This window comes from Tiliqua scincoides, chromosome 11 (assembly GCF_035046505.1).
Source record: "Tiliqua scincoides isolate rTilSci1 chromosome 11, rTilSci1.hap2, whole genome shotgun sequence".
In the NCBI taxonomy this organism is placed as follows: Eukaryota; Metazoa; Chordata; class Lepidosauria; order Squamata; family Scincidae; genus Tiliqua; species Tiliqua scincoides.
The window spans coordinates 5,457,291-5,481,780 of NC_089831.1; positions in this window are offsets into that span (position 1 = coordinate 5,457,291).

The window sequence follows — 24,490 nt, forward strand, 5'->3', positions numbered from 1 at the left end:
CCCTATTATTATATGGGGTTCCACTTTGGATTGGGTCATTCAATAATTCACTAGAGCAGATTCAATCAACTTTCTTAAGAAGCACACTGGGTTTGCCCTGGTGTGTGTCTTATGTGGTGCTCTGTCTTGAATCAGGCCAAATCCAACTTGAAACACTGGCGTGGATTAGAGCAATTAAATTTTGGCTCAAAATATTCTATAATTCTGACCCAACCTAGTGTCAGAGCGATGATGTGGCCCTCCTGCTAAATATTTGCCCACCCCTGCGAAAGGCCATTCCACGTAATCAGACTCACCTCCATGATCCGTTTCTTGGCCCACCAGTATTCGGAAATGACTGCTAGTACTGGACAGGACAGGACCAACTGCCAGTACTGAGTGAGCTCACTGCCCAGTGATCTCCTGTAGCATCGTTTGAAGTTCTTGGTCTCCATGGATGTCGGAATCCTGGCATTGTGACACGGGTCTGTGTCAGAGCTGGGGGGGGGGAGGCTGAACTCTGGCATCAGAGGCTGTGTTTGGGGCTGCTTGAATTGAAGCGGAAATGCCCCTTTGGCCAGGGAGGGGAAAGAGGCAGTGACCAACCCATTCTCCTTTCATGGAGACTTTGAGTTTGCCTACATTGGGAAGCCTTAGGGTAGCCCCTGCGGCCTGGAACTTTGGTTCTGCGTTGCAGAATCCGCTCTTCTCGGGGCTGAGTTTGGTTATCTGAGCAATGAACTCTTCTTTGCCGAAGACCGAATGCCACCACCAGTGCCGGTGCGGGCTGCCCACGTCTTTGTACTGCATCTATCAGAACAGCCCGACACACAGAACAGCAGGAAGGCCGGGCCGGGCCCAGACTGCACCACTGCCTGAAAGGGTGCCATTGATCCATTACCCAAAGATCATGGCAGTGAGTCTGCACTAAGACCAGGTAGCCTATCAAGAGAGCCCTGCCCCCTGCTCCAGTCCTGTTTCCACTCACTGTTAATATTCTCCAAATGCCAGGGGTCTTAGCTGATGATTCTACAGAGGAGGAGGACAAGGGAGGGGCAGAGGATGGCTGGTGGGGCAGCACCTTCGAAACAAGGGGAAAAAGGGGCATTCTGAAGAGGGCAGTCCTGGGTTTTAATTCTGGCAACTGTCTCAGGAGGTGGCTGGTGCTATTTGTTGTCATTTCCAAGACACCTCAATCTGTGATGGCTCCATTCAGAAGTTACAGAAATGCCCAGATGGCTCCTGCAGCTTTCATGTGCAAAGTATGGGGGGGGGTGGCTCGATGAGACCTCCAGCACTCTCCAGCACAGGTGGGTTCACAAACACACCCCTTGCAAAAGGCAGTGGATGCTACTGGGCCGCCACGGCTCAGACAAGCACAGCAAAACAGTGCCACCTCCCAGATGCACACAGAACAGCAGATGTGCTCCTTTCCACCCCTCCAACCTCCCTTGGCTGCCAGCTTGGGGGGGGGGCAAATCCTCCAGATCGGGCCTCCTGTTGCCATTTCACAGCACCCAGAGTAGTTCAGATGCCCGATCCCTGCCAAGCGAGCAGAGTTGGGTTCCCAGGGCAGAAAAGGATGGGAGATCTGGTCACCCAGCAGTCCTGGTGATATTTAATAAATCATCAGAACTCCTCCCACCCCCGAAAAGAAATAGTTGCCTGTATGTCTCTGAGGATGTTCAGATGAGCTGAATTGCCCCCCAAGCCACCAGGGGAGCGATGGTTTTGTACCGGATCAGGTGCTGAGAGTCTTCTTCCAAAGCAGTCACATACTCACTGAAAGAGGCAGAAAGCAAGCAGGCTTACAGCACAAGCCTAGGCATGTCTACTCAGAAGTAAGTCTCATTGTGCTCAATTGCACTTACTCCTAGGAAAGTGGGCATAGGATTGCAGCCATAGGTGGCAATCCCAACCGTGCTAATTTGGGAATAAGCCCCATTAAACATCATGGGACTTTCTTTCAATGGGGGTTGGAAATCACTCTCCTACACACATTGTCACGCCTATCTTTAAAAAGGGAAAGAGGGGGGACCCGGGAAACTATAGGCTGGTCAGCCTAACATCCATACCGGGTAAGATGGTGGAATGCCTCATCAAAGACAGGATCTCAAAACACATAGACCGACAGGCCTTGCTGAGGGAGAATCAGCATGGCTTCTGTAAGGGTAAGTCTTGCCTCACGAACCTTATAGAATGCTTTGAAAAAGGTCAACAGGCATGGAATTAGAGGACAGGTCCTCTCATGGATTGAGAACTGGTTGGAGGTCAGGAAGCAGAGAGTGGTTGTCAACGGGCAATTTTCACAATGGAGAGAGGTGAAAAGCGGTGTGCCCCAAGGATCTGTCCTGGGACCGGTGCTTTTCAACCTCTTCATAAATGACCTGGAGACAGGGGTGAGCAGTGAGGTGGCGAAGTTTGCAGACAACACCAAACTTTTCTGAGTGGTGAAGACCAGAAGTGATTGTGAGGAGCTCCAGAAAGATCTCTCCAGACTGGCAGAATGGGCAGCAAAATGGCAGATGCGCTTCAATGTCAGTAAGTGTAAAGTCATGCACATTGGGGCAAAAAATCAAAACTTTAGATATAGGCTGATGGGTTCTGAGCTGTCTGTGACAGATCAGGAGAGAGATCTTGGGGTGGTGGTGGACAGGTCGATGAAAGTGTCAACCCAATGTGCGGCGGCAGTGAAGAAGGCCAATTCTGTACTTGGGATCATTAGGAAGGGTATTGAGAACAAAACGGATAATGTCGTTGTACAAATCTATGGTAAGGCCACACCTGGAGTATTGTGTCCAGTTCTGGTCACCGCATCTCAATAAAGACATAGTAGAAATGGAAAAGGTGCAAAAGAGAGCAACTAAGATGATTACGGGGCTGGATATACCTTCCTTATGAGGAAAGGCTACGGCGTTTGGGCCTCTTCAGCCTAGAAAAGAGACGCCTGAGGGGGGACATGATTGAGACATACAAAATTATGCAGGGGATGGACAGAGTGGATAGAGAGATGCTCTTTACACTCTCACATAACACCAGAACCAGGGGACATCCGCTAAAATTGAGTGTTGGGAGGGTTAGGACAGACAAAAGAAAATTTCTTTACTCAGCGTGTGGTCGGTCTGTGGAACTCCTTGCCACAGGATGTGGTGCTGGCGTCTAGCCTAGACGCCTTTAAAAGGGGATTGGATGAGTTTCTGGAGGAAAAATCCATTATGGGGTACAAGCCATGATGTGTATGCGCAACATCCTGATTTTAGAAATGGGTTATGTCAGAATGCCAGATGCAGGGGAGGGCACCAGGATGAGGTCTCTTGTTATCTGGTGTGCTCCCTGGGGCATTTGGTGGGCAGCTGTGAGATACAGGAAGCTGGACTAGATGGGCCTATGGCCTGATCCAGTGGGGCTGTCCTTATGTTCTTAACTACAATTCCCAGGAAGCCTTGCAGGTCTCTTGTTATCTGGTGTGCTCCTTGGGGCATTTGGTGGGCCCCTGTGAGATACAGGAAGCTGGACTAGATGGGCCTATGGCCTGATCCAGTGGGGCTGTTCTTATGTTCTTATTGTATTTTGCATGTTTTGGTTCCATGACTGGGTTGCATGTTTGTTCCTGAGACTTTAAAAAATTCACTTTGGGCACAATCCTAACCCACTTTCCAGCACGGACATAGCTGTGCCAGTGGGGCATGTGCTGCATCCTGCACTTGGGGGGGCAGTCACGGAGGCCCCCTCAAGGTAACACAACATTTGTTCCCTTACCTCGGAGGTGCATTGCCCTTCTGCCAGTCAGTTGGTTAGGATTGCAGCCTTTGTCTCTCTGCCTCACCAGCCTCCACTTCCCACACACACCCGCCCAAGATGGCATCCATCATAACACAAACACACCTGTGTTCAGATTTGGGACTCTCCAAAAGTCTCCAACAGACTCAACTCCATCCAAGTGAGAGTGAAAGCTGGTTTCATGATGTGGATGGATTCAGACCCCTTGGCCAAAGCAATCTGGGGCAAGGCTGGCATTCACCAGCCATCTAAAACAGCCATTTTCATCTCACAGCACACTCTGAAGGCGCTCAAAATGCTCAAGGCACATCATCGGTTTTGGGACAATTGACACCGCACTGCCGGTGGGGGGCTCACATCCCCCAGTGACCCTACTAATAAATTACCCTCCCACAAACTCCCGTGGCACACCAGCAGACCATTCTCCACACACTTATGTGCCACAGTAGTGTGGCTGAAAATCACTGATCTAAAAGCTCAAAGGGGTGAAGCCCAAGAACCATGTGGTTTTCTGCATCAAACGTGCCCAACTGTCCCAGCTTCTGACCTCTGCTCGTCGGTCTCCGGCTCCACCAGGATGTTCTCTTGCTCCTCCTTCACCCGCAGGGACACAAAGGAGTCCAGATCAGGCTTGGGAACTGCAAGGAAGAGCGAGGAGCACAAACACACATGCACATGGGGAAGAAGGTTCTGCTGTTTCACTACATTAACCCGAAGAAGAGCCCTGTTGGCTCAGGCCAAAGGCCCCTCTTGTCCAGCTTGTTTGCTGGAGTCTCTTCTTCTAAAAAAAAAAAATTGGAAGCCAGTGGGGGCAGGGAACCAGGCTTTCATTCTTCTGGTCATATCAACCACTTTGTGGACTTTGGTTGGAAAGCAATATATAAATCCTCTTACCAATACAGGTGGGACCTTGGCATCCACTGATTTGACTCACCACTGCTACTGGGATCCACCTTTAAATGCCTTGTAACAAGGAGAAAAATCCCTTGTTTTTCCCATTTGCCAAAATTTCCCATTTCCCAGTTAACAAAATCCCATTTCCTACCTTTGTGCTGTGAAATAATTAGAATTTCATTCCAGTAGATTCCATTATTCACCCCATCTAGTGGCTGAATGCCGTTTCTCAAACTGTGGGTTAGGACCCACCAGGCTTCCAAGTGGCTAGCTGCACGGGCTTCCAAGGACTGGCTTTCCTCTCTCCCCTGTTACTGTGTGCGGATGTTCAAACCAAGCCCAGGTGGAATCCACTGGCCTGGCCTTTGTCTTCGTTTTGGATATTCATTTTGTTCCCTCTTCTGTTCTCTTCAGTGCCCCAGACTTCTATTTCTACTCCATACTGTTAATTGCACGTTCCAGCAATGCAAAAACACACATGATCCAGGGCCATGTGTTCCAGACACACATGAAACTAGCAGGGGGGGAGCTGATTGGAACCTGGGAATTCTGAGAACTGAACTGGGTGATCTGCTGCTGGGACCTGGTCTTTTGGGTCTGAAGGTATAAGTTTCACTTCCCTGGGTTTGGATTGTACTAACACATTGTCAGGAATATGTGCAGTTCAGGCCTAGCAGCATTGCAAAGCCTGAACCAAAGTAACCCAGTAACCTAGAAGTGGCTTGCATCCTAGCTGCAAGGAATTTACAACGCAATGGAAGGGGATAACGTAGCACCTCAGTAGCCAGAGAGGCGCCCAGGAATCCCCATTGGGGAGGGGGAGAACGAAGAGGGCTAGCATCCAGCCCCACTTCAAGAAGATTCTGTCCCCAAGAGTTCTGATTGGTCAGTTCAAATAAGTACAGAATCACCCCATCCTGTTGGCATGAGAAGTGTAAGAACAGAGCCCAGGGGGGTGTGTTGGTCTTTTTTTCCTTTGTCTTTTGCCTTGGTAAAGGTGGTGGGTGCACATCCTGCCCCACCAGGACCATGTGGCCTCATAGGTAACTGGGCTAAAGGTCTACAAAAGAAGCTGACCCGGGTGAGAGTTAGAAAATAATAGAGATAGCCAGTTAGCTTTATTATTTCAATGCTGATATGTTTCCTAGAAGTTTTTATGCCTCTAGCATTTGCTGACTTCTGTAACTTTTGTAACCCTATGTACTTAATAAAGTAAAAATCCTTTTACCATGTTGTTTCATTGTCTGTTGGGGACAAAGATTCAGAATCCTGGCTAGCCGTTCAGCAAGCTACCAAAAATCCTCATTGTGGACTAGTAACTTGAGGACTGAGACTTTAAGTAAAGAAAGTGCTCAGTGCCTACAAGGGATATAGTTAAGCCTAGAGGGTCTCAGTGTCCCTGCACGGAGGCACTGGCACATACAGGGTGGTGGCAGTTCTACCGAACAGGGGTTCTTGAAGCTCTAGGATTCAGGAATCAAGAACTCTGAGCACCCAAAACCCTGGGAGTGTAAGACGAAGTATACGACACACATGTTCTCATTCATACAGGGAGCATGTGGGGCAACGTTCTGTATGGTGTCTTGATTGTTTTTTATTAGGCTAATAAAGTTTTTTAAAAAATAATAATACATTTTGGTGCTTCTGGAGAAGACCTGGGCTGCATTTCCACTACAGCTTTAATCCACGGTCAGTGCACTTCTCTCCCTCCAATGCATTCTGGGTGGGGGGGCTGTCGTTTGTTGAGGAATCTGGGACAGTGGCAGACCACCCAGCTCTGCGCCTCGGGGCAAAGACCCATTATGGCGCCCCCTGCAGGATGCTGCTGCCCCCCAAGCGTAAATCAGCTTTCATTTCCATCCACCCAGCCAGAATTGTGCAAATTCCAAACCAGTCTTTGTGGGTACAAAAACCTGGGAGCCTCCGAACTGACTTGAAGTCAATCGGACCCACACCCGCTCCCGGCAGCCCAGCCAGAGACAATCTCACTGCAGATCTCCTCACCCAACGGCCTCTGTTCAGGGCTTATTTTTTACACGAAGCGCTCTCTGCTCAGGCCCCAGGTGACATCCTGCTAATTACCTGGACAGGTCAGCCTTCCCCACATTAGACCATGGCTGCAAAACTAACCATGCTTTCCTGAGAGTAAACCCCATTGAACAAAATCGGTCTTACTTCTGAGTAGACCTGGTAAGGATTGTGCCCCATCTCTCTGACTCCCCCTTCCTGCTTCTCGGGTAAGATGAATTCTGAAATGTTACATGTTCAAGGGGGGAGTAAACTGATATGTCCTTGCAGAGGTGGATCTGGAAGGGAGCAAGTGGGGCAAATTCCCCAGGTGTGAGGCCAGGCTAGCTGGAGAGGGGTGCTGATGCAATGCACCCCCCCTCCCGGCGTGGATCCCTGTTTAAATCAAAAAAATTGGTTGTGTTGGCGAAGCGCTCGTCTTCGCAGCTTTTTTTTTACAAGCCGTAGCATGTTTGGGGCTTAGGGAGGCCAATTTGCTTTTCCCCGCCCCCTGAGCCACGGAGCTTCCATCCTGCAGCCTCGCTGGCCCTCCTCAGCCTTCTTTGCAGCTTTCTTCCAAGCCACAGTGTGTTGAGGGTTGCCTTTCCTGCTCCTCCTTTACCTGGATGGTCCAGTGTTTGCTTTTTTGTCAGTGCTCAGGTGCTCCTCTGTTCATCAGCCAATGACATGTATTCAGATGTGCTTTCCCCTGCCCCCTGACCTCCTGTCCTACTGTTCCCATCCTGCTGGCATCCTTTTTTACTTCCTGGCACCAGAGCATTGCTGGAGTTCAACAGAAAGCATCGCCCATCCGTAAGCAGGAGGAAAGAAACCTGTATTTCCTTTCTTGGGAAGCGGGTAGAGGCAAGATGGAGCAGTGCTTTCCATGCTGGTGTCTCTGGACAGTCAGTGCTTTTCCATGCTGGAGTCATCTAGCAGGACTCTTCCTCTGTCTTATGTCTACTGCTGGACTAGATGGGCCTTGGCCTGATCCTGCTGGACTCGTCCCTCTGCTCTTCAGTGAACCATCCACACAGATCCGTGTTGCTCTCAGTCTAGGTGCTTTCCAATGCTGGTGTCTGTGGACCAATCCAGCAGGGCTTTACCAATGCTCGGATGTGAACTGTTCATGCCTATTATTGGGTGGTCTCAGTGCTTTCCAAGCTGGTGTCTCTGCACCGATCCAGCAGGGCTCTTCCTATGTCTACTGCTGCAAATCTAGCCTTTTGTGCTGTTGTGCTGCTTTTCAGGGCTGTGCTGTGTCCCTTTGGCAGCTCTATGTGGGAAACCTCTGCAGCTGCAAAACACAGGACCATGTTGAGGTTTTCCCCAATATTAACATGAACAGCACATGCATGCTGGAGAATAATGCAACTACTCAGAAGAATCCTCATTATGTACGCATCCTGCAGACATCTATTCGTGATACTCAACAGAAGGGACCATCAAGTTCCATATTCTTCATTTTATTCATTGAAAATCAACATCATACATACTGTGTTTTTTTAAAAATAAAATCACATCGTTGTAAATCACAGTAACACAAAGAAAACATTTAATTAATTAATCGATCAATTAATTAATTAAATGGAGGACTCCAAAATTTTCCACTCTCCGAGTGACACTGCCCCAGCCGACAAAAGGGTCCCCTATATAACCAATAAAAATAACCAATAGCCCATGTAAATGAGAGAGACCATCTGATGGCGCAGAGCAGAAATGGCCAGTGGAACGGAGAGGTCGGCACCTGCAGCCAGCTTCCAGTGGCCATCTTGAAACACCCTAAACTACAGCAGCAGAGACACCAAGTGGGAGGAAAGTCACCCAGGAAGTGGGAAGAAAGGAGGACAGTGCTGGACTTGATGCCTGTGGTGTCTCCTCCCAAAGGGGCCGGCGAGGACTTGGGTCTGTTCAGGACGCATCCAAGGTAGAAGGTCAACGAGAAGAGAACGGAGGCCAGGTGGCTCAGAGAGGGCCAGGAGTTGGTCCTGTTCAGGATGCAACAGAGGTAGAAGTTCAACGAGAGGAGGATGGAGAGGTGGCTCAGAGTTGGGGCAGGAAGGAAAATGAGGAGGGCGAGGACTTGGACCTATTCAGAATGCATCAGAGGAAGAGGAGGATGGAGGGCAGGTGGCTCCGAACTGCGGTGCGAAGAGAAATGAGTGAGGTGAGGAAGATATGGAGTTCCTAAGAGAGCCAGGGACCATCTTGCATCTGGCCGGGGAGGGGGGCGGGGGAATGCTACATTTGATCAAGAGGGCAAAGAAGTCTAAACTTCTGTTTCCTTTCACAGCATTTCAGGCCAAGAAAATTCCTGAGCCCCCTGGGCCTAAGCAAGTGTGGCAGCTGGGTGAGCAAACCAGACTTCTGTTCCTCCAACTCTCTTGGGCACTACCGCTGATGTGATGGAGATGTATGCGTGGGCTTCTCTGTCAGCAGCTCACCAGAGGCTGGCTCCTCCAGGTAAGGCACAGGGTGAAGGTCCCTGTGTATCAGAGGGCCCAGTGGGCATGACCAACCCTTGACACATCAATACCAGTTTCTCTGGCAGCACCCATGCACCACTGGAACTTTCGATGTCAGTGAGAGTAGCCTCCTGGCGAGTCTGAGAGAGGACTGAGAGAGTGCCAGGGGCCAGTCTGCACCTGGGAAGGGCGGGATGCTATGTTTGATCAAGAGGGCAAAGAAGGCTAAACATCTGTTTCCTCTGCCAGTGTTCCAGACCCCAAAAACCGAAAGCCAGGTGGGTCATCAGAGTGCAGCTGGTCTGGTGGGGGAACCTAGGGTTCTTTTCTCCACCTCGGTGGGCACCACCACTGAGTCTGCTATGCTATACGGCAAGGGGGCATCATTTTGCATACCACCTCAGGCACTGGGCGGTCTTCAGCAAGACCCCTGCATGCTCTGCTATTCACCATCCATTTGCCTGTCCTCACAGAGGCACAAAATCATTACTTTGGGATGCATGGCCTCAAGTTAGGTGTGGGGGAACAGTGTGCATGACCACGTGCGCTATGGGCGATTGCACAACTGTGAGCAATGGACGAGCGAGTGTGGAACAGGATAGTCATCATGTGGGGTGTCCTCTACTCAAAGATTCTCTTCTCCAGCATCCAAGAGCTCTCAAAGGGGCGGGCTGCAAACCCTTTCCCGGACAGGAGAAGACGACAGTGCCGCTGGGGGAGGCAGTGTTCTCCTCACAGCTAAAAGAAAGTCCTGGTTTCCCAAGAACCAGTGACCGAGGCCCCTGGCTGAATATCCAGCTTTCAGGGTACGGGAGAGGGTGGCAAAGAGGTAGTCTGTGCCAGACACTGCCCTCAAGCAAGAATGCTGGGTCTCGTTGTCCCAGGAGTCCTCTCTCCTGTTCCATACCCTCAAATTTTCCATGGCAGGAGGTGTGGTCTGGAGGTTGAGCTGTTGCCCTGCCTGAAGGAGCTAAGTGGGAGTAACTCTTGTCACAGCTTGGATGGGGGACTAAATCTGCAGAGTGTCCCTTGTTAGAGAACAGGGCCATGGGGAGTCCCTGTGATAAGCTGCCAGGAGACGGTGGAGGAGTGTGGAGGTCCTCAGCTGCCAAGACTGAATAACAGCCTGGCTGATTTGCCACTGCTCCCGCAGGAAGCTTGGAAGGCATGTGAGCTCTGCAGCAAAAAGAAGGATGACCCCACCCTGAAGGGAAACATCTGGAAATGAAGGGATGTAGTATAGCAGTGTAGAGGCACTGGGCTTCAGAGCTTTAGGCAAGACTTGGCAACAACTGGTGGGCACGCCCGCCCCTTCCGAGGCAAACCTTGGTATGGGCTTTGTGAGCGTGAGGCCCAGTGCAGGAAAACAGGGATGAGCTATGGCTTTTTAGCTAAGAGTGAGTGCTCAGAAGTGAGGAATGTGTTGTTGCTTGAGAAAGAGTGTTTTATCAGTGGCCGAAAGTAAGCCAAGTTTTGTTCTGTATTGTTTTCTGGGAGGGTGTGAATAAAAGGCCAGAGAGCTGCTAGTATAACAAGTTTGCTCCCTGCACTCAACCTGACACCCTGGCCTCCTTGTCTTCATGGTGTCAACTGGTCATTGCTTCAGAAGGGATCTCGGAGGTTCTCTTGCCAGCCAGGGGGAGGAAGGAGGAATTTGTGACTCTGCCTCTGGAAAGGGGTGGTCAAATTCATACTCGATCAATACAGCAAAAATGGCTCAACTCCTGTTTGCTCTTGCAGACTTCCTGGGAGCAGAGCAAATGCGGCCCCCTGTGAAAAAGACTCTGGGGCTAACCAGGTGGAAGAATGTGGAAATCGTCACTCCACCTTGGCTGGGCACCGCCAGTGAGTATGCTGATGCCTGATGTTATGGAAATGGGTGGGAAAAGCTGAAGACAGACAGGAAGACTCTTCTCTCCAGCATCTTCATAGAACAGGAAAGGAACACTTTCCCATACGCAGAGGTGCCCTGATCCGCAATCCTCTCCTCATATCTAAAGGAGAGACCTGGTTTCCCAAGAGCCAGGGTTCAGGGAGCATTCAGGGGAGGCTGACTGAGGGATGCTCAGTGCCAGGGAAGGACCTTAAGCAATACTGCCGGGTCCCTTTGACCAGGGTCTGCCCAAGGGCTGTGTTGGAGGGCATCTGGTTCCACTCTACCAGATGGTTTTTTGGGCTGTACTACTCTTTGTCCAGTTCCATTGCTAGGCTCTTGGGTCATTCAAGAGTTTGCCCTCCACACAAAGTTCCCATGAGGCTCTGTGTTCTCCACCTTCAGATTCCTCCTCGCCAGGTGTAAAGGTGTTGCAACGTCAATACGCAGTTTCTGCTTTTGCGTTACAGGTTCCTTGGCTGCCTCCTGGATCTCCATCCTCTTGCGGACGAGGTTCAGATCCGGCTTCCGTCCAAAACCAGCAAATCCATGAGGGCCTGAGACGCTGCGACTAGCTCACGAATTCTCTGTGGTGGGACCTTGTCTGCCATCTTTTCAGTCCTCGTCACGGGGTCAGCGAGGGAGGCGGCTGGGTCTGTGGAGCAAGCAGAGTCGGATTCAGAGACCAGGAACCCCCTTCGTTCCCCCCGCCACTCACTCTTTTGCAAAGGCAAGCCTTCCAGAGACAGGAGAGACGGCTTCCCCTCTGCCCGGGTCTTCTCCTTCTCCAGGACAGGTGGAAAGATTTCTCCGTCTTCAAGAGAAAACAAAGTTATTTCCAGGACATGGATTTCACCTAGTTGTTAAAATCATCTCTCTTGATTTAGTCTGTTGTTTCATTCAATATTACTGACAACTTCAGACTTGCTCTCCAGCAACTCTGGGGAAAACCTCTCGTCCACCCAGGCCTGCAAGTCCAAAGCAGGCAACAGACATCAAGGTGACCCAGACTCTGTGGCTTCCTCCATGCCTTTGGGATCCTCTGATCACCCTCCCTAACACACAATGAGAACCCTACGAGGGTTCCATGAGGGCCTGAGACTCTGCGACCAGCTCACAGATTCTCTGTGGTGGGACCTTGCCTGCCGTCTTTTCAGTCCTCGTCACTGGGTCAGCGACGGAGGCGGCTGGGTCTGTGGAGCAAGCAGGCGCTTCCGGGAGGGGTCCCTCATAGACGGTGGCATTCCAGGTCTCAGTGGAGAAGCTGTTCCATATGGAGGACCCGAGGGGGGCCCACTTGCAACCCTGCCACAGGCATCCGGACACCAGACCGCATCCCAGGGTGTTGGAACTGAGCTCCAATCCCCACAGGTCAGTACAGGGTGGCCCCGGCCAGGCTGGGTCCTCGCAGGAACTCACCTCCTCCCAGCCCCAGTCGGAGCAGCCTGTGAAGAAACAGAGACAGAGCTCCTGTTAGAAGGACTTTGTACAGGGGGTGAGGGAACAAGACCCCTTCAAGATTCAGCTGTTTTCGCTCAGCAACCCATAAGTCCCTGCACTTCTCCCGGCACCCAGGGCAGGGCAGGGCCGGAACCAGGAGACAGGCGCACTCAACTTGACACCCCCCCAGAGCCCACCATCCGGGATGGAGCCCCTCAGAGAGGTGACACCCCCTCCATGCCCTCAGACTTTCCATGATCCTTCCTCTCTTCTTCAGCTCCACTTTCCCTTCATCCACCCAGAGCCTCCTTAAGCAGCTGCCCTATGGCACCACCATAGAACCAGATGCAGGCTCCCTGGATCCCTCCCGATATTCCGCCTCAGTGCACTCTCTCTCTCTCTCTCTCTCTCTCTCTCTCTCTCTCTGTGTGTGCTTGTGCGTGTGTGTGTGGGGGGCCTTTTTCTTTCTCACCTGGGGTGCTCGCCTCCTGTTCTCCAGCGCCAGCCACTTGGCCTCCGCCCTCCTCACACAGAACTTGGACCTCCTATTCTTTTCAAATAGGAGGCCCAAATCCTCTGCCTGGGGGACCTGCATGAGATAGCAGAGAAACTGGTCAGGAGAGAGACAGAGGCAGTGCCCTCCAACAGAGAAGTGCCCCCCCCCCCACAGAGGCCTTGGCCAGACCCGGCAGTAGTGCTTGAATACTCACTGGAGGTGCCCAGCCGAGGTGGAGTTTCCACTTCCAGGTCCCTCCACCCGACCGGCCGCAGAGTTGTTTACACAGCAGGCTGCATCTGCTCTCCGGCTCGGAAGTCTGCAAGGGGAAACAGAAGCCATTTTTGCCCTCTTTACTGAGTGTCATATTTACCCTCAAATTATCCACGGATAATTCAGAGGACGGAAAAAATTCCTACTCGGCCCTCATGATGAGCGACCGGCCAATCTCAGCCTGTACATGCCCATCATGTCTTGTAACCTGTGATGGAGTTTTGCTCCACAAATCTGTCCAATCCCCTTTTCAAGGTATCTCGGCATCACCACATCCTGTGGCAAGGAGTTCCACAGACTAATTACACAATGGTTAAATAAATGTTTTCTTTTGTCGGTGCTAACTCTCTGAACACTCAATTTTCAGGGATGTCCCCTGGTTCTGGTGTTCTGTGAGAGGGAAAAGTGCATCTCTGTCCACTCTATCCATCCCCTGCATATTTTGGAATGTCTCAATCATGTCCCCCCCCGCCCCGGGCACCTCTTTTCTAGTCTGAAGAGCCTCAAACTCCACAGCCTTTGCTCATATGGGAGGTGCCCCTAACCAGAGACTTGTTAGGATTGCGCCCTTATTTCTCTGCAAGTCCTCTTTTATCTGTCCCTTTCCTCTCTCGCCATCTAGGGGGCCAACGGCCTCTCTGGCAGATTTCCTTCTAAGATGCTTGAAGAGGTTTTGTTCCTCCCCTTCATGTTGCTGGCCGTGTGTTCCTCAGAGTCTTTCTTGGCCTTCTGAATCACCTTCCTACATTTCTTTTGCCTCAGTTCCTGTTTATTCTCCTCAACCCGGTCTCTCTTTCGTGACCAGAGCAGGCATTGACTCAGTCGGTATGAGGATAATTGAAGTCCCCCATGATGACACCCCTGTCCCTCCTCGACACCTCCCTGATCTGTTTCCTCTTTCTGAGGTCCCCTTCAGGTTTTTGGTCTAGAGGACGATCGCACACCCTATGACATCGTTCTTCAGGCCTGGTAGTTTAACCCACAGTAGTTCTGTGGTGGAGGCAGTCCTGCCTTCCATCGCAACCCTGCTAGATTCTACCCCTTCTTGGACATATATGGCCACCCCATCTCCATCACGCCCCTCCCTGTCCCTCCCATAGGGTTGATAACCTGGGATTGCTGTATGTCACTGGTTCTCCGCATTCCACCAGGTTTCCATTCTGCCCACTGTATCAATGTTCTCCCCAGCCACCAAACATTCCTGCTCTCCCATTTCTGCTCGGAGACTTCAGGCATTCACATAAAAGCACCTGTATATGGAGTCCCTGAAATATTTGTGCCTTCATCCCCACAGCGTCTCATTTTGCTGGCCTGGTTGTCAACGACCATCATGCTTCCATCCTAATTCGCACTCTGTCATTTGCTTGTTGTTCTCTATCTGCCATAACCCCTAGGGATGAGGAGTCCGGAACCAGCCGCCCCTCGGCTCTTGTTGGCTTTCCCCCAGAGTTCAGCAGAAAAGCTGCTCTGCCACCTTTTTCACGTTACGTGCCAGCGGTCCGGCTTCATTTTGGTCCAAGTGAAGACCTTCCCTTTCCTACAGGCCCAACTTGTCCCAAAATGCTCCCCAGTGCCCAGCAAATCTGAGCCCTCCTACCAACACCACTGTCTCAGCCACGCATTAACACCCCTGAGCTCCGCCTGCCTAACTGGCCCTGCACGTGGAACAGGTCGCACTTGCAAGAATGCTACCTTTGGGGTCCTGGCTTGGAGCTGACACTGGGCTCGCTCCAGCGCTCCGCCAGCGCTGAGGACTCGCAAATGTGCTTTACAGCACATTTCCTACTGTGCGTGGTGGAATGGGCACTCAGTCACTTACCTGGGCACTTGGTCCCAATGAGGCACTTGGTCCCAGGAGGCACCCAATGCTCGTCTTTACAGCACCTCCACAGAACCCAAAGGAAGGCTCTCTGGCTCCCTACCGATTCTCTACTGAAATTCCGTTTCAGTGCACTCTCTCCTTCCGTATGTCTGTGCAGGAGTGTTTTTCTTCCTCACCTGGGGTGTTTCCCTCCTTCGCTCGAGCAGCAGCCACCGCGCCTTGACGCTCCAGAGTCTGCACTCGGACCTCCGTTCCTTTACGAAAAGGAGGCCCAGCTCATCACCCTGGGGGACCTGCAGGGGATAGAAGAGAATCTGGTCAGGGAACAGACAGAGGCAGCGCCCTCCAGCAGGGAATTGCCCCCCAAAAGACTCCTTAGCCAGACCTGGTCAAAGAGACCCAGCAGTATTGCTTGAGGTTCTCCCCGGGCTCTGAGCACCCCTTGGGCAGCCTCCCCCGAACCCTGAGCCCTGGCTCTTGGGAAACCAGGTCTGTCCTATAGATGTGGGGAGAAGATGGCTCCCCAGGGGTGTGGGCACTTCAGTGTGTAGGAAGGTGTTCACTACCCATCCTATGGAGATGCTGGAGAGGAGAATCTCCCTTTAGCTCCCCAGCATTTCCAGAACATCAGGTATAAGCATACTTACTGGTGGTGCCCAGCCGAGGTGGAGTTTTGCTCTCCACGTTCGGCCACCCGACCGGCCGCACAGTCTTGGTCCCGGGTGGCCCCTTTGCTGCCTGGAAGACTGCAAGAGGAAAGAGAAGCTGAGCCGTTTTTGCCAAATCTCTGAGTGTAATTTTACACACTCCTTCCCAGAGGCAGACCCACCTCCCTGGCTGTGTCCAAGTCCAGCAGTCCCTCCGTTATCAGGCACTCCGGGACCCAACCACAACCACACAGAGCAGTGGTGCTCAAACATCTGAACACTGGGACCCACTTTTTAAAATGACACTCGTTGGAAACCACCTAGCTTGATGCAACTTTCAAAAAGGGTGATCTAGAATGAAAATATTTTTATTTATTTATTTACAAATCCTATTGATTTATCTACGTATAAAAGCCTTGATCCATATCTCGTGATGAGGCAGCCCTAATGAACAGCCTCAAGGCTCGAGGGGCTTCCTTCTGTGACCCAGCCTTCTCCTGCCCTGACGACCTGTCCTGGACAGACTTGGAACAAAAAACACACCAGAAAAAAAGACGCTCCAACATTGATCTTCCTACATTTCCAACAAACTTGAAACTGAGCAGCAGCCCAGCTCTTTGCAGGGCAGTTAGCAGCTATCTGGTTACTGAATAGCCTCAGGGCTTGCGGCAATGAAGAAACTTTCAGTCGCCCGTGTGTTCACTGGAGGCTCTGAGGAAGATCATGACCCTCCAAGTGGGTCCTGACCCACAGTATAAGAAACACTGAATAGAGTACTTGGTCTGGTAACACACTTCCTTCTAAAACACTCAGTGCACTCTGAGTAAGTGATTGAAGGTGTATCTGTGTTTGTTTGTCTGTTTGTGTCTGTCTGGGGGGGGGCGTTTCTTCTTACTCACCTTTGGTGCTTGCCTCCTTGCTTCAAAGGAGAGCAACCGGGCCTCCGCTCTCTCTGCGGCGAACTTGCATCTCCTACTGTTTTGAAGTAGGAGGTCCAAGTCGTCAGCCTGGGGGACCTGCAGGTGATAGAAGAGAAACTGGTCAGGGAACAGACAGAAGTAGCGCCCTCCAACAGAGTAGTGCCCCTCCCCACAGAGCCCTGGGCCAGACCTGGTCAAAGAGACCCAGCAGAACTGGTTCTCCCCGGGCTCTGAGCACCCCTCGCCCAGCCTCCCCGGAACCCTGAAGGATCCCCGAGCCCTGGCTCTTGGGAAACCAGGTCTCTCCTTTAGATGTGGGGAGAAGATGGCTCCCCAGGGGTGTGGGCACTTCAGTGTGTAGGAAGGTGTTCACTACCCATCCTATGGAGATGCTGGAGAGGAGAATCTCCCTTTAGCTCCCCAGCATTTCCAGAACATCAGGTATAAGCGTACTTACTGGTGGTGCCCAGCCGAGGTGGAGTTTTGCTCTCCACGTTCGGCCACCCGACCGGCCGCACAGTCTTGGTCCCGGGTGGCCCCTTTGCTGCCTGGAAGACTGCAAGAGGAAAGAGAAGCTGAGCCGTTTTTGCCAAATCTCTGAGTGTAATTTTTACACACTCCTTCCCAGAGGCAGACCCACCTCCCTGGCTGTGTCCAAGTCCAGCAGTCCCTCCGTTATCAGGCGCTCCGGGACCCTGGCCCTCAGGACACAGCACTAGGTAGGGAGTCACTGTCAAACCTTCCCAGCTCCTGCTCTGGGAACTATACCTATGGGTGGTGACAAAGGCTGCAATCCTGACCTCACTGTCCTGGAAGTAAGTCCCATTGAACACTAGAGGACTTACTTCTGAGCAGACCTGCTTAGGATTGTGCCCAAAGAGAGGCGGGCTAAGGCCAACCGCTCCCCACCCTTTCCCCTGGGGGCACCTCTGCTGCTCCTGGATTTGAAAAGGAAGAAGGAAACAGAGTGAAAGAGGAGAAGAGGACAGATGCCAAGGGCAGGGCTCTGCAACCTTTTCAGAACGAGGGCCACACTGTGTATTTCACTCATTTTCTTGAACCACAAGAAGTCTGCTTTCGATGGGACAAAGAGGAGCACTGCAAGGCACACAGTCTCAGCCCGAGCGTTGCAGAAGCCTGGATTGTGATGAAACGTTTACGTGAGGAAAAGGACACTCTTTCCTCACTGCAATCGTTTTACAGCATGGTTGAAAAAATCAACCTGCAGAAACCTGATTTGTTTCCTTGGCAGGGGTGAGACGAACCGTGAAAATTTACGATTGGCTGGTCTTAGAGCTTATGGCCCAGCTGACTGGAAACGGGTCACCAGCCTGACACCGCTCTGGCCATATGGAATGGAATGCGGCAGACAGAACTGCACACGTCAACTTTCCGACCAAGTGGTTGGGAAATAGAATTTTAAGTTGCTACAGACTGGATAAAATCCTGTGGCAGGCCAGATCTGGCCCCCGGGCCATAGTTTGGAGACCCCTGGGTTAGATGGTTCACCATTACCAATGCAGATTGAGGCATTCTGTTCCCTACCATCCATATGGAAAGGAAAACCCACTGAGTAAAAGCCACTGAGATGTTTTGAACTCATACTGGGACCTAGTAGGACTGGGGTGATGATGGTTTGACAGACTGGTGAAGGGGGTGTCATTGGGGACATTGTAGGTACTGTGTTGGGGAGGGGTCTGTGAATCATAAAGAGGGGAAGGACCCCAGTCCAGGACCTGTGCTACTCCCAGCCGAGCTGTGTACATTGCAAACTGTAGTCAAGGTTTTTCTTTGAGACCTTGCTATTGCCTGGGTTCCTAGTTTATTTTTAGGGGCAAAGGAGTAGTGGAGGAATCGGAAAAATATTCTTCTGCTCTGTGACTCTGCTTCAGCTTGTGTTGGGCGCTGTCCTGAGACAGGAGGATGATGTTCACTGCCCTGATCCTTAAAGAGCGGTAAACAGAGGGCCTTTGCACAATAAGCAAACAGAGCAGTGGTTCTCAAAGATTTTGGCACCAGGACCCCATTTTTAAAATGACACTCTATGACAGTGATGGCAAACCTTTTAGAGACCGAGTGGCCAAACCACAACCCAAAACCCACTTATTTATCGCAAAGTGCCAACATGGCAATTTAACCAGAATACTGAGGTTTTAGTTGAGAAAAAAACTTTTACCTACTATTACTTGTAACCCATAATGAACCTTTCCTCTGGAAATTTGTCCAATCCCTTCTTAAAGGCATCTAGGCAAGTTGTCATCACTGTTTCCTGTGGCAAAGAGTTCCACAGACTAATTACATGCTGGGTAAAGAAATATTGGCAGGGAGGGAGTGACTGCAAGACCTTGGCACTGCTCATTTTCTCAAACAATAAAATATTTTTTTTTAAAAAAAAACCACCCACAGAAGTGGGCTCTAAGGCTGCAATCCCAGCCACTCTTTCCTGGGAGTAAGCCTCATTGACTCTAATGGGGCTGACTTCTGAGTAGACACACACAGGAGCAGGCTCCAAGGCTGCAATCCCAGCCACTCTTTCCTGGGAGTAAGCCTCATCGACTCTAATGGGGCTGACTTCTGAGTAGACACACACAGGAGCAGGCTCCAAGGCTGCAATCCCAGCCACTCTTTCCTGGGGGTAAGCCTCATTGACACTAATGGGGCTGACTTCTGAGTAGACAAGCACAGGAGCGGGCTCCAAGGCTCTAATCTCAGGCTCTCTTTCCTGGGAGTAAGCCTCATCCACTGTAATGGGGCTTACTTCTGAGTAGACACGCAGGACTTGTCTCTGGCTGCGCTGCTCCCCCCCAGCTGTGCCTGTGCTGTGGAGGAAAAGCCTCTCCTGGCGCTGAGTGGGGAGCTGCTCAGGGAAAGGCGGGCTGCAAAGGCTCACAATGGCTGAGGAGGAGGGCGGCTCAGGATTGGCTGGTGGTCAGCCAGTGAAGGGCCCTGAGCCATTCCAACAGAAAGAGCCAGGAGCCTGCTGGATGCTGATTGGCTGAGCCTGCTGGAGAGTTGGGGAAGGGAAAAGCAGGGACCTTAAGCCTGCAGAGCGGGCAAAACTGAAAAGGGAAACAAACTTGGGGCAACGGAGCGAAGGGAGAGGAGGGCAGTGAGCTCAGGGGGCAGAGGGAAGCAGCCCGCCCTCCCTGCCCACACAAGGAGTCTCAGAGAGAGCCTCCATTTTCTTTAGAGCGACAACAGCTTCAGTGCCCCTCTCCAGGCTGTCTGGCTCAGAGGCGTGCCCACAGAGAAGGCTCGGAGTGCCCTCTCTGGCACGCGTGCCATAGGTTCGCCACCACTGCTCTATGAGAACCCACTCGATGAGACTTACCAAAGGGGTGATCTAGAAAAAAGTCATAGCTTTATTTATTTGGTAGAACCTTGATCCATTTCTCCTAATGAAGCAGCCCTAATGATTAGTCTCGAGGCTTGAGGGGCTTAGTTCTCCTTCCCCCACCACCTGGCACTGATGGAAAACACACACCAGAAAAAAGACTTTCCAGCATTGAGCTTCCCAAATTGACTCAGGCCTGAAAACTGCAGGAGCTCAGCTCTTTGCAGGGCACACAGCAGCTATCTGGTTTTGGAACAGCCTCAGGGCTGGAGGCATGTGTTATCTTTCGCTCACCCATGTTTACTTTGTAGGATCTGAGGGACCCAGCAGAATAGGGTCACACCCACCAAGGGGGTCCCGACCCACAGTTTGAGAAACACTGAATAGAATACTTAGGCAGGGAACACATTTCCATCCAAGACATAAGAACAAGAAAGCCCAAACAAGCAATAGTGTCCACTTCAGTTCCTCTGGCACTTTCCCAGCCCAATCTGGCATCCAGGACCATCAATCTCCAAACCAACTCTCTGCCTTAGCCATCCATCCCAGACATGGCTTGAGGCCCAAAAGGGAGTGACAAGGGCCAGGGCAGGGCAGGGCAAAGACTGCGGGGCAGAGGTTTGGCACATCACATGAGCAAAACCACCGGAGCAGGTCTGGCGAGGGCCAGTATAAAGTGGAGTGGCACATACACGATTCTGTACTTCAAAAGTGCCATGTGGCCTGCTGGGGATTTGCCACTCCTGATATACCGTAACAGACGGAGGTTGCAGTCATGAAATTGTAAGGCGCTTGCTTCTTGGGAGGAAAGCTATGGGAAGCCTAGACAACTTAGTGCAAAGCCGAGGCATCACCTTGCCGACAAAGCTCGGTATAGTCAAAGCTATGGTTTTCCCAGTAGTAATGTATGGCTGTGAGAGCTGGACCATAAGGAGGACTGAGCGCTGAAGAACAGACGCTTTCAAATGATGGTGTTGGAGAAGACTTTTGAGAGTCCCCTGGACTGCAAGGAGACCAAATCAGTTCGTCCTATAGGAAATCAACCCTGACTCTTCACTGGAAGGACAGACGCTGAAGCTGAAGCTTCAACACTTTGGCCATCTCATGAGAAGGGAGGACTCCTTAGAAAAGACCCTGATGCTGGGAGAAATTGAAGGCAAAGGGAGAAGGGGACGGCAGAGGATGAGACGGTTAGATAGTGTCACGGAGTCAATGAACAGGAAAGGACAAACTCTGGCAGTTAGTGGTAGACAGGAGGGCCTGATGTGCTGTGGTCCATGGGGTTACGAAGAGTCGGACACGACTTAACGACTGAACAACAAGTTCCAATTTGAAAAGAAAATTAACTCTTTTCCCCCTGCCCCCAACCTAGTGAGAGAGATTCAGACACCTTTATTAGGCATTATTAAGCATACCAAAAAAAAAAAAAAACATACAGAAGTGCACAAGCATAACATAGCAAACTACAAATAACACCTATAACCAAACACTTCAGAGAGAAGGGGCACGCTTCAGATTAGTCGCCACGATTTGTGAGATAAATGTGGCTATCTGAGAGACAATGTCAAAATCATTGGAGGTTAATATAAATTGCAATCTAGCAAAATCCTCAGCAAGGGCGTTAAGGTGAAATTGAAGGGTCAGACATTTCCTTCTGGCCTCATTGTGAAGCGGACAATGAAGAAGGAGGTGGTCTAATGTTTCTACAGCCCGCTGAGGACAGGGACAAATTCTTTCCTGAAAAGGAATGCCATTAAATCTACCCCAAAGAACAGAAGATGGAATAGAGTTACAACGGGCCATAGAAAAGGCCCTTCTAATCTTTGGGCATTCCAAAATATAGAGATAATTGGGAATTTCGCCTACTTTAACTGGTAAGTGATAAAATAAAGGTGAACAAGTTTTATTGGCTGCAGATAAAATATTGGAGGAGTGAATATCCAGGAGTCTCCCTTTAATGAGCCTGAGAGCCTCGGCTTGGGACAGATGACCAAGTAAGTCAGGCTCAACTCCCAATGGTTTTATTTTTGCACTCCAGAGAAATAAGGGTCAACAAGGAGGTGATATAAAAGAGTGTTAGGGTCAGAATTATAGAATATTTTGAGCCAAAATATTGAGCTTCTTTCACAGTAAAGGTGGCAAATTTATTCCGGTGGCGTTGAAGGCCTTGAAATCCAACTTGAAACACTGGCGTTGAAATCCAACTTGAAACACTGGCGTGGATTAGAGCAATTAAATTTTGGCTCAAAATATTCTATAGTTCTGACCCAACCTAGTGTCAGAGAGATGATGTGGCCCTCCTGCTAAATATTTGCCCACCCCTGCGAAAGGCCATTCCACGTAATCAGACTCACCTCCATGATCCGTTTCTTGGCCCACCAGTATTCGGAAATGACTGCTAGTACTGGACAGGACAGGACCAACTGCCAGTACTGAGTGAGCTCACTGCCCAGTGATCTCCTGTTTGAAGTTCTTGGTCTCCATGGATGTCGGAATCCTGGCATTGTTACACGGGTCTGTGTCAGAGCTGGGGGGGGAGGCTGAAATCTGGCATCAGAGGCTGTGTTTGGGGCTGCTTGAATTGAAGCGGAAATGCCCCTTTGGCCAGGGAGGGGAAAGAGGCAGTGACCAACCCATTCTCCTTTCATGGAGACTTTGAGTTTGCCTACATTGGGAAGCCTTAGGGTAGCCCCTGCGGCCTGGAACTTTGGTTCTGCGTTGCAGAATCCGCTCTTCTCGGGGCTGAGTTTGGTTATCTGAGCAATGAACTCTTCTTTGCCGAAGACCGAATGCCACCACCAGTGCCGGTGCGGGCTGCCCACGTCTTTGTACTGCATCTATCAGAACAGCCCGACACACAGAACAGCAGGAAGGCCGGGCCAGGCCCAGACTGCACCACTGCCTGAAAGGGTGCCATTGATCCATTACCCAAAGATCATGGCAGTGATCTGCACTAAGACCAGGTAGCCTATCAAGAGAGCCCTGCCCCCTGCTCCAGTCCTGTTTCCACTCACTGTTAATATTCTCCAAATGCCAGGGGTCTTAGCTGATGATTCTACGGAGGAGGAGGACAAGGGAGGGGCAGAGGATGGCTGGTGGGGCAGCACCTTCGAAACAAGGGGAAAAAGGGGTATTCTGAAGAGGGCAGTCCTGGGTTTTAATTCTGGCAACTGTCTCAGGAGGTGGCTGGTGCTATTTGTTGTCATTTCCAAGACACTTCAATCTGTGATGGCTCCATTCAGAAGTTACAAAAATGCCCAGATGGCTCCTGCAGCTTTCATGTGCAAAGTATGGGGGGGGGGGAGGCTCGATGAGACCTCGAGTACAGCACTCTCCAGCACAGGTGGGTTCACAAACACACCCCTTGCAAAAGGCAGTGGATGCTACTGGGCCGCCACGGCTCAGACAAGCACAGCAAAACAGTGCCACCTCCCAGATGCACACAGAACAGCAGATGTGCTCCTTTCCACCCCTCCAACCTCCCTTGGCTGCTAGCTTGGGGGGGGGGCAAATCCTCCAGATCGGGCCTCCTGTTGCCATTTCACAGCACCCAGAGTAGTTCAGATGCCCGATCCCTGCCAAGCGAGCAGAGCTGGGTTCCCAGGGCAGAAAAGGATGGGAGTTCTGGTCACCCAGCAGTCCTGGTGATATTTAATAAATCATCAGAACTCCTCCCACCCCCGAAAAGAAATAGTTGCCTGTATGTCTCTGAGGATGTTCAGATGAGCGGAATTGCCCCCCAAGCCACCAGGGGAGCGATGGTTTTGTACCGGATCAGGTGCTGAGAGTCTTCTTCCAAACCAGTCACATACTCACTGAAAGAGGCAGAAAGCAAGCAGGCTTACAGCACAAGCCTAGGCATGTCTACTCAGAAGTAAGTCTCATTGTGCTCAATTGCACTTACTCCTAGGAAAGTGGGCATAGGATTGCAGCCATAGGTGGCAATCCCAACCATGCTAATTTGGGAATAAGCCCCATTAAACATCATGGGACTTTCTTTCAATGGGGGTTGGAAATCACTCTCCTACACACATTGTCACGCCTATCTTTAAAAAGGGAAAGAGGGGGGAGCCGGGAAACTATAGGCTGGTCAGCCTAACATCCATACCGGGTAAGATGGTGGAATGCCTCATCAAAGACAGGATCTCAAAACACATAGACCGACAGGCCTTGCTGAGGGAGAATCAGCATGGCTTCTGTAAGGGTAAGTCTTGCCTCACGAACCTTATAGAATTCTTTGAAAAAGGTCAACAGGCATGGAATTAGAGGACAGGTCCTCTCATGGATTGAGAACTGGTTGGAGGTCAGGAAGCAGAGAGTGGTTGTCAATGGGCAATTTTCACAATGGAGAGAGGTGAAAAGCGGTGTGCCCCAAGGATCTGTCCTGGGACCGGTGCTTTTCAACCTCTTCATAAATGACCTGGAGACAGGGTTGAGCAGTGAGGTGGCGAAGTTTGCAGACAACACCAAACTTTTCCGAGTGGTGAAGACCAGAAGTGATTGTGAGGAGCTCCAGAAAGATCTCTCCAGACTGGCAGAATGGGCAGCAAAATGGCAGAT